Below are 16,019 nucleotides of genomic sequence, written 5' to 3' on the forward strand. Positions count from 1 at the left end.
CCCCCCTCTCCCTTCTCTGGGCTCTAGGTACCTTGCACATAGTAGGTCCATAGGAAAATGTCATAGAATTATTGGTGGGCCCTTTGAAATCATCTAGTCATTGCCCCTTCCCATTTTAAAGAAGGCAAAAGGAGGGAACATAGATGGCAAAGGACTTGTCTAGGATCACACATGGAATTAATAGAGCTGGGGACTGGAACCCATGCCTCCTGAGTTCAAGCTGAGTTCCTTTTCCACACTTTGCTGAGAAATAGAAAAATTATTTTTTGAGAGATTACTCCATACTGGACCTTGGGCTAAATACCTTTACATGGATTATCCCATTTAATCCCACAATTCCCTGAGAGTGCCCCTTTTGAAAGCAGGACGTCATGTCTTCCATTTCGATTTTGCACCGTGCGTAGCACAGGACCTGGGCACCTAGCTAGACAGACGATAAAAACTTGGAAAAGTCCAAATCCCGGGAAGGGGGAGAAGACAAAGGGGGCGGGACCATCTATCAGCTCCGCCCCCACAAAGACCCCGCCTTCCAGGACGCTGACGTCACCTTCTGGCTCCGCCCCTCATTGTCAGTCTTGGGAGCCGGAGGAGGCGCCGGCCGCCGGGAGCCGAGCGCCGGAGCCCTTGGCGGGCGGGAGCGCGGGCCGTAGCCGCCGAGGTGAGGACTCTGCGGGGAGGTGGTGGGAGCGCGGCGCGGGACGCCGGGCGGGCGGGCGGAGAGAGGAGGGTGCCCGCAGGAGGCGGCCTGTCCCGCCAAGGGGTCGGGGCACCCAGGGGTGACCGGGCAGAACCGGCGGGCGCACCCCGGCGAGGGCTGGGGGTGTGTGGAGTTGAGGTGGGGGTAGAGTTTGAGCGGAATTTCGGAGAAGGAGCTCGGAAAGGGAGATCTTTGGAGCGAGACCTTGAGAATTCTTTTGGAGTTGGAGATTTTTCCTTTGAAGGGGGAGGGAAGCTTCTGAGAGACTTCTTGGTGGGAGCGAGAATCTGAGGAGAAATGTTTGGGGCCAAGAGCTGAGCGGAGGAGGGTTTTAGGGTCGAGTTTGGGAGTTGGGGGTGGGGAGGCGCGCGGGGCCCGGTGGGGGCGGGGAGCGGTGCGGCCGGGCGGGGGGCCGGGACCGCCGGGGAGGGGGCTGCGCGGGGCCCGTGGGCACCCGGGGAGGAAGGAAGTGATCTTACAGGAAGAGCCCGGGAGCTCCCGAGGAGGAGGAGGAGGAGGAGAGGTGGAGAAGGAGGAGGAGGAGGAGGAGGAGGAGGAGGAGGAGGAGGAGGAGGAGGGAGGTTTGGGAGCGCTCAGGCTGGCGTGCGGGCCGGGCTGCGGGGCCCGGTGGCGGGGACGCGTGACGGGCGAGGAGTGGGTCCCGCCGCGGCCGCCGCAGCTGTCCGCCCGCAGCGCCAGCCCGCGTCCCGGCCGATGCTGGTCTCGCAGCCAGACCGCTGGGCCGGGAAGGAATTCGAGGCATTCGCTTTGTTTAAGTTGCCAGTAGACAGTCCTTAGGACTAATTAATGGTGGAATCTGCTGGGGGACGCGGGTGAGCCGGGCCGGGGCCGCCCCCGCCCGCAGCCGCGGTGAACTTTCCGCAGCGCGAGCGGCCCGCCTCCCTGCGCGCCCCCACCCCTGTCCGGGCGGGGAAAGAGCCATGGCTTCCCGGAGCGCTGGAATGAAGTGCGGTTTCTGGGGCCGGTGGCCTCGGGCTGCGAGGGCTGCTGAAGGGAACCCGGCGTCCCAGAGCGGCCGGCTGGGGTTCGGAGCCCGCTGTAGAGCTCCCTGGGGTGCCTGCGGTTTCTGTTAATAACCTTGGAGGAGGCTCTGCGAGCCGAGAAAGACCATCTTGCTTTGGAGCATCTGTTTCTTCGTCGCGTCAGCCCCTTTCCTAACACTGCAGAGCTTGTTGTGGCTTGTTTCGGAAATACCGAGACCAGTGCTCACTCACACTTGAGGGTGGGAGAGGGGAAGAGAATAGGCAGCCCCCACTTCAAAAAAAAAAAAAAAAAAAAAGAAAAGAAAGAAAAAAAAGAAAATCCCTGCAGTGTGATCTCCATAAAGCCCGAGAGACTGCAGATTCTCCGTCGCACCTTCACTGACTTTGATGACCTTGGGAAAGGAATTGTGCTTCTAGTGTTTAATCTGTCCGTTAAGGAGAAAATACTCTCTGGACCTGCTTGCCTTTTGGGGGTATTTTGAGAGGTGGGGTTTGTTCAGGGCGTTTTACGGACTGCTGCAGTTCTGGCCTACAGAGTTGGACTGGTGTCAGAGCCGGGGGAATTTCAGATCACCTATTAAGATTTTAGGGGGATGTTTCCCTTCGGAGAATCTGTACGGTGTGTTCCAGACGGCTTTCTGTTACTTTGCGTGCAGCTTTGGTGGCATTCATGTGGTTAAATTGAATAACCCCCATAGGAAAAAATTCTTTTCTTGTTAGAAATAATTATTTTGCTCAGAATTCCCCTTGGGGCAGATGAAGGTTTTGCTCAATTTACTCAGAAGAATTTTCCAGGTTTCTAAAATTAAATCACTTCTAAACATAGTAACTGAAGTTTGAAAAACTGGTGGGATGGGAAGGGAGTTGATCTAGAGTATGAACAAGGAGCAAATACAGGTTCATTGTTGTCCTGTGATTACTAATAGGGATTGTGAATTAGCCTTGATTAATAGATATTTTCTTACTCTTAAATAATTTAAGACCAAGAAAGGGAACTAGTATTGTTGAGTTGCCTACTCTGTGCCCAGTAATTGTGCTACGTGGTATAGATTTCATATAGTCTTCACAACAATGCTGTCAGGTGGTAGTTGGCATCCCTGTTTCACAGATGAGCAAACTGAGGGTGACTTTCCTAAGTGTATGCATACAACTGGTAAGAAGTGGAGCTGGAATTCAAACCGAAGTCTGTTTCTAAGGTCCACTCTGCATATTGGGTTGGGAGCCAGGAGGTCTAGTTTCCAGGCCTTTGACTCAGCCACTGGGTCACTATGGTTGCTAAAATGAGGCAATTAAGTCTGTTCCCCAATAATAGTACCTTTTCTTCCAGCAATGTTATCAGTAAGCTTTTGAGATATTCTAATTTTTTTGATAGAAAGACAAACATATAAGGCTGTGGTAGAGGTATGTTCTATATGCTTAGGTCCTTAATTTTTTTCTTATGATGGAAGCATTTGTATTACAATAAAGAGCATAGATTTCACTTATGTAATGGAAGATGATGGATAGCTAATGGTCCTTCTGCTGTAGAGGGCATCATTAAGGAGACATTCATAATCAGAAATGGAACCATTTTTCATGGAACATGGCTTTTTGGGACAGTGTTAGTTTATGAGTAGAGCACACACATTTCATACAGGTAGGATCCAAGTAGTCAGACTGAAAGATTTGGTATAAACTTTGATGCACATAATAGATGCTCAGTAAATATTGCTGGATGAATGAATGCATGCATTCTCTTTAAAAAACCCAGCTTTATTGAGGTATAATTTACATACGATAAGATTCACCAATCTGAAGTGTACAGTTAATGAGTTTTGACAAATGTATACAGTTGTGTGATCACCACAACTGCCCTCATTTGTTTAAACTGTGTGTTATCTCTTAGGTGTTGGTTAGCAGAGTGATCGTTGGGAATGTTGTGAAGTTTCTGTGTTCAGAATCGATACTGGTGAGATCAGAGTGTCAGTGTGCCAACTTTGTAGGAAACAGGGAAACCTTAGGTATCTAATGGTGAGGTGCATGAGAAGAGTAAGAGAGGTAGAGATGAGGACACTTGTCAGCTCAGCAGAAAGATAAATTCGTGAGGAACCGGGTTTTCATTACTTTTTAGGATAGGGGATAGATACACTGGGGGGAAAATAAAAATTACACGAAGATTTATTAACAACTTGAATTTCTATTTTTGTTTCTTTTTTGAAACAGTAGCTCTTGAAATATAAAACTTAACATCTTTGGCTATACCTAAGAAGTGCTTTACACAATATGGTTGTTCAAATAATTCTTAAGGGTGGGGATGCTATAAAATGATTAAAGGCCTTGCCTTTCCACCTATGATAGAATATCCTTAGTGTTAATCTCTAACTTGTTTTAGCTAATATTCCACAAAGGGAATACATTAGGTAGGAATTGTGTGTCTTGCTGGGAAAACCTAGATTATTTTTTCCTTCTTATAATTTCTGAAGTCACTGAACCTGTCCCAATCTGCTTCAGCTCAAGTCCCTGTCTTAGAAAATGCTTGAAACTGCTGTATCTGACCTTCTAGAAGAAGCCCCAGTTTTATCTTTGACTCCTCGTTTTTCTTTTTTTTTTTTTTTCTTTTCTTTTTTTTGGCCGAGCCATGCGGCATGCAGAATCTTAGTTCCCTGATCAGGGACCAAAACCTGTGTCCCCTGCAATAGAAGCTCAGAGTCTTAACCACTGGACTGCCCGGGAAGTCCCTTTCTCGTTTTTCTTTATTCATTCTATTCCTATATGTTGACTCTTACTTACATAATCCTCTTCTCCCACCTATGAATCTTGAGAATGGAAACCCATCAACCATTGGCCCTCCATATACCATTAGGAAATGATAATTAAATTAAAATACCAGTCTACCAATTCAACATTTTGGTGGTGATAGAGAGAAAATAAGAACTATGAGGTAGTCATTATCCTCTTTATACATGAGGGAGCTGGGCTCAGAGCAGTTACTGTTGGAGCTGTGAGGGACAGACCATTGATTTCAGCTCAGATGTGATTGATGCTCAAGTTTAGGATCTTTCTGTTTCATTACACGGCTGTATTGGAGTTGGGGTGGCAAGGGAGGAGCTTGAAAATACCATATTAAAATATAAGCTAAAAGATAACGAGCATGGCTCACCTTTTTAGGCATTGCTGTTTTCATCTATTCCTTCTATAATTTCTAGAGATACCTTCTCACATTCAAAGGAATTTATAGCTCATCCTTTATTGTATAACTCCCTTTCTAGACCCAGCATTTATTCTTTATAAAGAATATGGTACTTTGTATTCACTGGCTGCTTGACTTATTTTATGAAAAAGCTCCTCCTGTTTTGTATGGATCTGAAAGCTTCCACCAGATTAATATGTCAATCAAGTCCTTCCGTATTTGCATGTGCTCCTCTGTTCCCATTTTATCTGGACAGAGTAATATTTTTAAAACATATGTTACTAAAAACTTGCAAAAAATTTAAAAAATTACTACAACTTTTAATTGAAGTATATAATATTTATATGTAGAAAAATAAGTGTACAACTTGATGATTTTTTTCACAAACTGAATATACGCCTGTAACCAGCACCCAGATCAAGAAACAGCATTGCCAGGACCTAGAAGCCCCTGTTGAGTTCCCTTTGGGTTCTTGCTGCCTTTCCACACACCCAGGGTAATCACCATCCTGACTTCTAACGGCATAGATCAGTTTTTGTACTTTGGTAAAAATGTTTTACAAACATTTTTACCAAAGTACAAAACATTTTAAAAACAATGTTTTTACAAACAGTTTTTGTGCTTTTGTAAAAATGGAATCATACAGCATATACTCTTGGGTCTGGCTCCTTTTATTCAACAGTATGTGAGTATGCAGAAAATTTTAATGGTTTTGTTTGGGGCTTGGAATAAAATTAAAACTCTAATGCCTTGTATAATCTGGCCCCTATGTACCAACATCATCTTATGTTAGTTTCATGGTCCATTATGCTTCAGTCACCCTAGCTGCTTATTTATTTTTAAACACAAGTTCTTTCCTACCTCAGGGCCTTTGTACATGTGGCTCTCTCTTTCTTGAATACTCTCTCCCCTGCTCTTTGGCTTCCTCCTTCAAGCTTCAGCTTATGATTCAGAGATACTTTCCCTCATGACTTTAAAAAATAAAAAAAATTATTTATTTATTTTTGGCCACGTTGGGTCTTCGTTCCTGAGCGTGGGCTTTCTCTAGTTGCTACTCTTTGTTGTGTTGCGCGGGCTTCTCATTGCTGTGGCTTCTCTTGTTGTGGAGCACGGGCTCTAGGCACGCAGGCTTCCGTAGTTGTGGCACGCAGGCTCAGTAGTTGTGGCTCACAGCCTCTAGAGCGCAGGCTCAGTAGTTGTGGCACACGGGCTTAGTTGCTGTAGCGGCATGTGGGATCTTCTCAGACCAGGGATAGAACCTGTGTCCCCTGCATTGGCAGGCGGATTCTTAACCACTGTGCCACCAGGGAAGTCACTTTCCCTCATCATTTTATCTAGCTAATCCTTTTCTGTTATTCCCTATTACTGGCATACTCCCTTTGTAACACCTATTACAATTATAATGATATATCTGCTTGCCTGATTATTATCTGTCTTCCCAGCTAGACTTCATGGGAACCGGGAACTCATCTGCTTTGTTCACCAGTGTATACCTAGTACCTAACACAGTGAGTGACATGTAGTAGGTGTTTAATAAATATTTAATGACCACATACCCAATTCAGCACCTTTATTTCCATTATCTTCTGTCCTTTTCTTCCATTATCTTCTGTCCTTTTCTTCTCTTATGCTGTTTAATTATTTCATTTTTTCCATCCTTCAAGACTCAGCTCAGTTCCCGATCTTTGAAGTCTGTCCTGACTTTGCAATAGTAAGTCTCTCTTCTCTAAAATTTTGTGACATTTATTGCTGATACGCCTCATGTTCTTGGTTAAGTCACACTAGCATGTATCTTATGTCCTTAGTTGGGTCAGAAACTTCTCACTTTCTCAAAAATCTTGTGGCTTGTTATGCTAGTACTCCTCATGTTCTTGATTAACTTTATTAGCTTGTTTCTTAATTACCTAATTTTATCAGAAGCTTTTTTTTTTTTTTTGCGGTACGCGGGCCTCTCACTGCTGTGGCCTCTCCCGTTGCGGAGCAGAGGCTCCGGACGCGCAGGCTCAGCGGCCATGGCTCACGGGCCCATCCGCTCCGCGGCATGTGGGATCTTCCCAGACCGGGGCACGAACCCGCGTCTCCTGCCTCGGCAGGCGGACTTTCAACCACTGCGCCACCATGGAAGCCCTAGCAGAAGCTTTTTGATAAGAAGCTAAGTTTGTCTTAGCTGGTACTCCCTTCAGTTTCTTTCACTGAACTTTGCTCATAGTAGGCCCTCCGTACAGTTTTAGATGATTGATCATAATGATGCTTATGTATAAGTAATAATTTAATTTCTCAGGCTTATTAACATTTTAATTAGAATTCTGCTTAGTGTTTTCTCTAATCAAAAGGCTGAGAGTGCCCCAACTGCTTCAGGTGCTTAAGATGTGAAAAAGTACAGGAGTCTAGTCCTGCTGCAGATACTTCTCTGGAATCTGTCACTGGAAAAGAACTATGCACAGTGTCTTCTTGGAATGATGCTTAATCAGATGTTTGTCTAATGCTCTCAGATTGGAGCTATTAACTGAAATGAGATACTAGGTACTACCTCATTTGAATTATTCTGTTGAGTAACATTTTATTTTGATATCAACAATGAAAAATTTAAGCCAGTTAAATCTGCTTCAAGCTACCTTCTCTGACTTGCCAATAAGCTCTCTCAATAGTTATTTTTTCTCTTTTATTAATGGTAGAAGAATATATGTATTAATTTCGTATGTACTTTGAGCCAATTTAAGTGCAACTTTGAATTAGTAACTGGGATGGTTTAACTTAATGTACATGTAACACAATTGAGTGATAAATGTAAACCTATTTTTTAAGAGATGCCTACTGTGTATTTTAAGTTTCTCTTTTTTTGGCCACGTGGATTTTGGGATCTTAGTTCCCTGACCAGGGCTCACACCTGCGTCGCCTGCATTGGAAGGCTGATTCTTTACCACTGGACCACCAGGGAAGTTCCATGACTGCTTTTTAAAAACAAATATTAGAAGTTTACAAAATGAGTAGTTATATATTTATTTTAGTGAGATTTCCAAACTGAAATAGTTGGTATACTTCTTTTGAACTTGTCTGTAGAGCGTATTTCATGTTCTTAATCCTGATAAGTGTTCATTTGGGGGGACTTATATTTAACTTTTGGAGATAAGTCTGGTGAATGAAGTGAGTAATCAACATTGTTTCTGGTCATAAATGAGATGTAATTCTAAAAGGTGGAGACTAGGATTTTTTTGTGTATGAGGCTTGTCTTTGAGACTCTTACAAATGGAGTTTCAAAAAGGTTTTGAGCCTTGGTGGCATTGTTGAAAGCGAGTCTTGCTTCCCAAGATGACTTGAATAACAGCACTCATTTTGAACCTCTATAAATAAAAATAATTGCTTGACTATAACTTGTTTAACTTGTATTATGTTTGAATTGAAATTCTCTCTAATAAAGCATTATCTTGTATTAATACCAACATGGATTTATTTGTAGGCTTTTAAAAATTAGTCCCTTTTTTTTTTTTGTCTAAAAAAGAAAGTTTTTAAAAAGGGGGAGAAAGGAACATTTTTAGTTTGCTGAGAGGCACATCTGTATGGGAACAGATTTGAAGTTAATTACAGTTAAAAGGTATTTTCCTATCCCACTTACCAAGGCATTATTTGTATAGGTTTTCTGCAGAGGCTAAAGAGTTTAGATAGAAAAATGACAGTATTTTCCTGTTTCTAAGTGTAAAATCTCTGCTTTTATCCAGTTTCAAGCATTTAACTGGAAAAGTAATTTTTTGGCTCCTTAAATCCTGAAACAGCTTTATCATAAATGTGCTGTCTTTCTAATTACCTGGGGTAATTTATCTGGTTTAGGCCATCTGAGTGATGTATATCTAATATCGGTGAATAAACAGCTCATTTAAGTCTTTTATCAGTACTTGAAAATTTTTCTAAGGATTCTGTCTTATTGAGGACTAATAATAAAACCTAACATTTATTGACTATGTGCCAGCCACTGTACTTAAGTGCTTTTCATGTCTTTATTTAATCTTTCTCTTAACAACTATTTGGGGTAGATACTGTTAATTATCCCCATTTAACAGATGAAAAATCCTTAAGATATGAGCTCAGTTTGTCCACAGTCAACACAATTGGTGAATGCCAAGCTAGGACTTGACTCTGAGCTTGTTCTTGAAAATTACATAGCTCAAACCAGAACACAAAATGATCTTATGAACTGTGTGCATTTAAGGTCATTATTCCTTGAGTAGATGACGTCAACATTGGCTTATGTTTCTTAGGATAGAAAGAATACCATTTTTAGGTTGTGATAAAGATATAGTAAAGTCTTTAAAATGGAATACTGTTACAGAATACACAGAAGCTGATTGAGCATAGAAGATATTACAAATGTAGTTACACTGTTTGTGTAACAAAGTAGTGGTCCCTGGTAGGTTTATATCAGGAATACCAGTTTTAATGCTTTTTGCCACAGCTGTACTGGAGTGCGATATGAGATAGTCTTAATACAATTTGATAAAATTATATACTTCCCAACATAAGCTAAATTTTTTTTCAGTAGGAACCTTGAGGACTGGTGATTATGTTAGACTTTTTTTTTTTTTGAATTGTGTGAGTTTTTTTTTAACATCTTTATTTGAGTATAACTGTTTTACAATAGTGTGTTAGTTTCTCCTTTACAACAAAGTGAATCAGTTATACATATACATGTGTTCCCATATCTCTTCCCTCTTGCGTCACCCTCCCTCCCACCCTCCCTATAGACTTTTGTTTTAAGACTAGATCCCAAGACAGTTTGAAAGAGACTAGCAGGATTTTAAAGTATGATGGAAAACTAGGTGGGTGGGTTGTGAGGCAGTTAATGGAACAGGGAGAAATAATAAGGTAACTGAGGGATAAAATTTCAGATCATAAAGAGAGGCAAGAAGAGTGGGATTTGAGCAGAAATATTAGAAGGTAGTGGTTGTTTAGATAGGTACAATCTACAGGGATGCAGAGACTCTTTAGGGAAGAGGAGTGGAGAGGAGACAAACACAGGTTTTAGTTACATTTTTGGTCAGTTTCACATCAAATTTAAAAGCCAGGAGTTTGGGGACTTCCCTGGTGTCCCAGTGGTTAAGAATCCGCCTGCTAATGTAGGGGACACAGGTTTGATCCCTGGTCGGGGAAGATCCCACATGCCGTGGGGTGACTAAGCCCATGCACCACAACTACTGAGCCTGCACTCTAGAGCCTGCAAACCACAACTACTGAGCCCACGTGCCGCAACTGCTGAAGCCCACGTGCCCTAGAGCCTGTGTGCTGCAACTACTGAGCCTGGGCGCCTAGAGCCCATGCTTCGCAACAAGAGAAGCCACTGCAATGAGAGAACCCACTGCAATGAGAGAACCCTGCGCACCGCAATGAAGAGTAGCCCCCACTCGTTGCAACTAGAGAAAGCCCTTGTTCTTGAAGAATTTAAAATTCTCATTGGGGAGACAGTACCTAGTTTTTAAAATAGTTCATAACAGTCTTGGGCCATATATAAATGCCAAAATGGAGGATGTAGACTTGTGGTTCCAGAGCTTGGGTTTCATAAAACCAGTCATACTTCAAAAGAGGTTTTTGTTTTCCAAGTAAGGACATGAAAACGAAAAACAATCTTTTCATCTAATACCACCATTTTGTAAAAGATGGAACATTTTATTTATTTATATATATTTTTAATTGGGGTATATTTGTTTCACAATGTTGTGTTAGTTTCTGCTGTACAGCAAAGTGGAGTTCCCTGTGCTATACAGCAGGTTCTCAAGAGTTATCTATTTTATACATATTAATTAGTGTATATATGTCAATCCTAATCTCCCAGTTCATCCCACCTCCCCTTTCCCTCCTTGGTGTCCATACGTTTGTTCTCTACGTCTTTGTCTCTATTTCTGCCTTGCAACAGGTTCATGTATACTATTTTTCTAGATTCCACATATATGTGTTAATATACGATGCTTGTTTTTCTCATTCTGACTTACTTCGCTCTGTATGACAGTCTCTAGGTCCATCCATGTCTCTACAAATGACCTGGTTTCATTCCTTTTTATGGCTGATTAATATTCCATTGTTTATATGTACCACATCTTCTTTATCCATTTGTCTGTTGATGGACACTTAGGTTGCTTCCGTGACCTGGCTATTGTAAATAGTAACATTGGGGTGCATGTGTCTTTTTGAATTATGGTTTTCTCAGGGTATATGCCTAGCAGTGGGATTGCTGGGTCATATGGTAATTCTATTTTTAGTTTTTTAAGGAACCTCCATACTCTTCTCCATAGCGGCTCTATCAGTTTACATTCCCAACAGTGCAAGAGGGTTAAAGATGGAACATTTTAAAACAGAGAAATGAAAGGGCATCATTTCAGATGAAAGGAGTTTTTTATACTGAATAATTCAGCCTTATGAAAAGTTTACTTAAGTTTTTTTTTTTGTGTGTGAAAATGCCATTGAATCTATAGTACAATGGTGACTGCTCTAGGAGGTCTATTGTTATGCTGCTAATTTATGTCAAAATGACATCTCATAGTTTACTGAGATTAGTCTGGGCTGAAGTGACCTGTGAGGGCTTCATGGAGGCAGTTAGACTAGAGTTTACAGTGATGGATGGATAGGATTTGAATAGGTGGAAAGGAAGGGGATAGTTTTCCAGGCCCGGGCAGAGCAAGAGAAAAGATACTGAGATTGGAACAAACTTGTATTATTGATTGGACCTGAGAATACTTGTTTGATCCTATAATAGAGTTTAGATTATAGACTAGGAGGAGATAAGATTAGTGAGGTAATGCTCAGGCAGATTATGAACAGTCTTGAAAGTTATACGGAGGAATTTGGACTTGATCTTGCCAACATTTGAGAATCATTGAAGGATTATAAATAGGGACATGACTTGATAAACTTGGAACTTGTAGAGTGATTAATCAGGAGATATTATGTAGATTATTAGAAAGGAGGCCAGTTAAGAATTGTTGTAGAGGAGGCTTCCTTGGTGGCGCAGTGGTTAAGAATCTGCCTTCCAATGCAGTGGACATGAGTTTGAGCCCTGGTCCGGGAGATCCCACATGCTGCGGAGCAGCTAAGCCTGTGCGCCACAACTACAGAGCCTGTACTCTAGAGCCCGTGAGCCACAACTACTGGGCCTGCGTGCTGCAACTACTGAAGCCTGCATGCCTAGAGCCTGTGCTCCGCAACAAGAGAAGCCACTGCAATGAGAAGCCTGTGCACCACAACGAAGCATAGCCCCTGCTCGCTGCAACTAGAGAAAGCCCGCGTGTGGCAATGAAAGACCCAATGCAGCAAAAAAAAAAAAAGAATTGTAGAAATTCAGGTGTGAACACTATTGAGACCTGGATTTAGGGAGTAAACAAAAAGAGAGAGGGATATGTTGGAGAGAAGATTTGAAGAAGGAAGAGATAGGACTTGATAATGTAGAGAAAGAAAGAAAGGATAACTAAGATTATAGGATTGGTAAAACTGAGGAGCATTTGTGATATTAGTTAACTGAAGTTGGGAAAAGGAGAAAGACATAGCCTTTTGCCTTGAATTCTCTGCTAACTACTTTACATCCATGTGTTTTTACAATTCCATTTATTTGAGATATGTTTAGAGTCTCTAATATTCCCCTGGGATTGAATTGGAAGTTAAAAGACTTCCTCTATTTTGGAAGTAGAGCTTATTTGGAAAAAAAAAAAAAGTATGTTTCAAACCACTAAGTTCTTAGTTATGGAAATTATACCCCAATAAAAAACATCATCATTAGATTATCAAGTGCAACAGAATTTTTCGAACGCTTTTTTTACTTTAGGTTTTTTAAAACAGAATTTGTCCTATGTAAATTAACAACAGTGTAGCAATAAGCTGGTTCACCTTGGATGGCTTAGTTTATAATGATATTAGTTAAAATAGTCTTCCAATTTCTGTTATTGCAGCATGTTTTAGTCGAATATATTACCTGCCATTTCTTTAGCATCTCCTCTGTATCAGATACCTGATGTCTGTTAACTCTTTAATCTTTACAACTACCTCATGAAATAGATACTGTTATTCCTACTTTATAGATGAGGAAACTGAAGCTCATAGGGGCTTAAGAAATATCCCTGGGGGACTGGTAGAGTTAGGACTCTAGAGTACAGTGACACAAAACTTGTGTTCTTTATACTACTCTGTTTTGGGGTTAGACCTCGTAAGAATAGGAATGAAGTGTGGGTCAGTTGAGATAATTGATTAGGCAGTAATTCAAATCAGTGAAGTGCTACCCAAATTTAACTGGTGTTTATCTATCCTTTTCCATCCTGTCTATGTGGGTGGGGGTGGGGTGGAGTCAGCTTAAAAGACCAAATAGGATCTGTAGCCCTAGTTCTAGTCAATTACATTCACTTATGTTTTGGATAATGTCTCTCTTATCCTTTTGTAGAGCTCTCAACAAATCCTTATTAAAAACAAATGTTTGATTCAGAAAACAAAAAAATCCCCAATTTTGACACAGTTCAGCAAATTGCTAATCTTGGCAAATGAAATTAAAGGAAGTTTCAGAGTCCAGCTTCTGGGAAAGTGGGACTGAAGATCATTCTACTTGAAACTGTAGTTAGTACTGGAGGCTCACTGTCAGTGATACTTAGCAATTTTTTGGTCTGTTCCTCTCTCTTCATTCCTCTATCATCTGCAGCCATAAAATTCTTTAGCTTACTCTTCATGTTTGCAATTGATAATTACTTCAAAGTTCTATTTTTACTATTTCCTCAACATTATAAATCTAAGCCCCATCCCTTTCCGCCTCATTCATAATGTTCCTTTACCAGCTGCTTCTACTGGGTCTGATAGAACCTGTGCACAAATGTGAGTCGAGTCCTAGGTTTTTAATCTTTTCTCCCAATATTTCCTCCATCTCTTAACCTCTAACTGAAAACAGCTCTTCTCTCTAATGAATACTGTTATTCCTGTTTTTGCTGGTTGAATACTCTTTGACTCCTTGGACTGTGGGAATCAATCAGTGTATGTTTCTCTGATTCTTTACTGTAGCTTCCAGACCACTGTTTTGCTGTTTTTGTGTGGTTTTTGATTTTTTCAAAGCCCCTACCATCTGCTCTCTCCATTTCCATTGCATTTGTCTGGTGACTTTTAGGATCTACATGGATCACTATTCCTCTCCATCCCATTCCCTAGTATCCCCTTTGTTTAGTACCTCCCTCTTACCAGTTATTATCTTTCTCTTGTATTTTAAGCTTCACTCTTTATTGCGTCTTTCCTTTCAGATTATAAACACACTGAGGTCTTTTCCATCCTAAAACAAAGAAATAAAATTCCTCTGCCTTTCTATGTCTTAGAGTTATTTCTATTTTTTTTCTTTCACTGAAACATCTCTAAAAAAAGGGCATTTTGTATGCAGCTTTTTCTTTTATGCTCACTTGCTCACACTCTAATACCTTTCCTGTCTTGTGTCTGTCCCTAACACTTCACTGTAAAGGCCCTTTCAGAAGATCCATTGTCCTTATATTCAGGCATTTTCATGCCTTAATCTCTTAATCCCTAATCTCTCTGCAATATTTAAGCTATTGATCATCTTCCTCCTTGAAGCTCTGTTCTTTGATTAGGAGTTAAAAATGTGTGTGTTTGGCTCCATCTAGCCTAGTAAGGCCATTTTGCCTGAAACTTGGCTTGTTGTTGGACTCTGGTGTTCATCTTGTAGCCTGTACTGACTAGCAGAGAAGGGGTGGAGCAGATTGGCACTGTGCATTTTATAGGGCTCTGTACCCCTGTGGACTTCTAAGAAAATAATTGATTTGACTTGCCAGTCTTCCTTTTCTTTCTCTTTCTCTCTCCCTGATCCTTCTGTGGCTTGTATGTAAAATGGATTCTAGTATTGACTCTGGTTAAATACTTACAATACCTAAAAACAAACATGTCCTTTTTAGAGCAGACTTGTGGAAAGAGTGATATGAATTGAGTTCTTTGGTAAACTCATGTGAGATTTGAAATGCTCCAAAAAATTTGGGAAAGTTTAATGAATATCAATTAATGACCTTAATGAGAAAAATTTTATGTCTTCTCTCTTATTTCGGTATGATTTGCATGGAAAGTTATTTCTGAAAAAACAGATCGGCTTCTATCACAACAAAAATAACTAGACTGAGAATCTCAATATAATAGAATTTCTAAGCCCTACTTATTTTCAGGAGTATTTGCTATAATAACACTGTGCTGTGACAGTTGCCTGGAGTTTATTAGGATTTTGACCTGAGTTTGCCAAGACAGTTTCAGAAAGTTGCAGAGATAGCTGGGAAGGCATAGTATGAGCAAATGTGGGTTAGCCTAATACAAATGCAGTAGAGCAAATTTTTGAAATGGCATGATTTTTTGAGAAGGAAACAGTACTGAGTAATGCCACTTTTTTTGTTGTTTTGTCTTGTTGTGCTGTGTTAAATGAACATTGAAGCCTTGCATCCTGAATTTTTTTTTAATCCTTAGAAGTTTTGAGTCATTCTCTGTCCTCTGATATTTGTCACATTGCCCTGTCAGGAAATGGAATTATTCAGCCTAGAGAGATGATAAAGAGCTTTGGACTGGGTCTGGAGGTTCTGGTTGAGTCGTTGTCATTACCTAGCTATACAAACTTGAGCAAGTTACTTTACAGTTTGGACTTCAGATTTGTCAAATGAGAAGGTGGAGTAATTAATTTCTAAGAAGACACTACCATTTTAATTTGAGGGGTTTTGCAATGTGTCATTTGACACGTAAGAAATACAATGTAGCTTGTATTCTTTGTGGTAGGTATTGTCGCTGTTTTACACATGAGGACACTGAGGCACAGTTAAGTAACTTGTCTGTGCTCCTATTAAAAGTGACATATTGGGCTTCCCTGGTGGTGCAGTGGTTGAGAATCCGCCTGGCCATGCAGGGGACGCGGGTTTGTGCCCTGATCCGGGAGGATCGCACATGCTGTGGTGTGGCTGGGCCCATGAGCCATGGCCGCTGAGCCCGCGCGTCCGGAGTCTGTGCTCTGCAACAACAGTGAGAGGTCCTCGTACCGCAAGAAAAAAAAAAAGAAAAAAAAGTGACATATTGTCTGTGACTCCAGCTCTTCTGTCCCACATAAGTGTATCTGTTACATGTTAATCTCAGAATGTGTACAAATGATGGCATATGGTGGTGGGAA

The 16,019-nt window shown here is 41.2% G+C and overlaps 1 protein-coding gene across 5 annotated transcripts in view; it reads left to right on the forward strand.

Annotated features, from left to right (window-relative positions):
- Positions 1 to 557: 557 nt before the first annotated feature.
- The window catches only part of LUZP1 (leucine zipper protein 1), an 83,654-nt gene continuing 68,192 nt past the window's right edge, over positions 558 to 16,019 (forward strand). For 3 of the 5 annotated variants that reach the window (XM_067015244.1, XM_067015229.1, XM_067015250.1), the window contains exon 1: positions 580 to 658. The gene's annotated coding sequence lies outside the window, so the exon portion shown is untranslated. Of the gene's footprint in view, positions 659 to 16,019 lie in introns of all 5 variants that reach the window. The other 2 variants (XM_059062006.2, XM_067015227.1) reach the window with 2 other exon arrangements.

This window comes from Kogia breviceps, chromosome 1, assembly GCF_026419965.1.
Source record: "Kogia breviceps isolate mKogBre1 chromosome 1, mKogBre1 haplotype 1, whole genome shotgun sequence".
NCBI classification, from domain to species: domain Eukaryota; kingdom Metazoa; phylum Chordata; class Mammalia; order Artiodactyla; family Physeteridae; genus Kogia; species Kogia breviceps.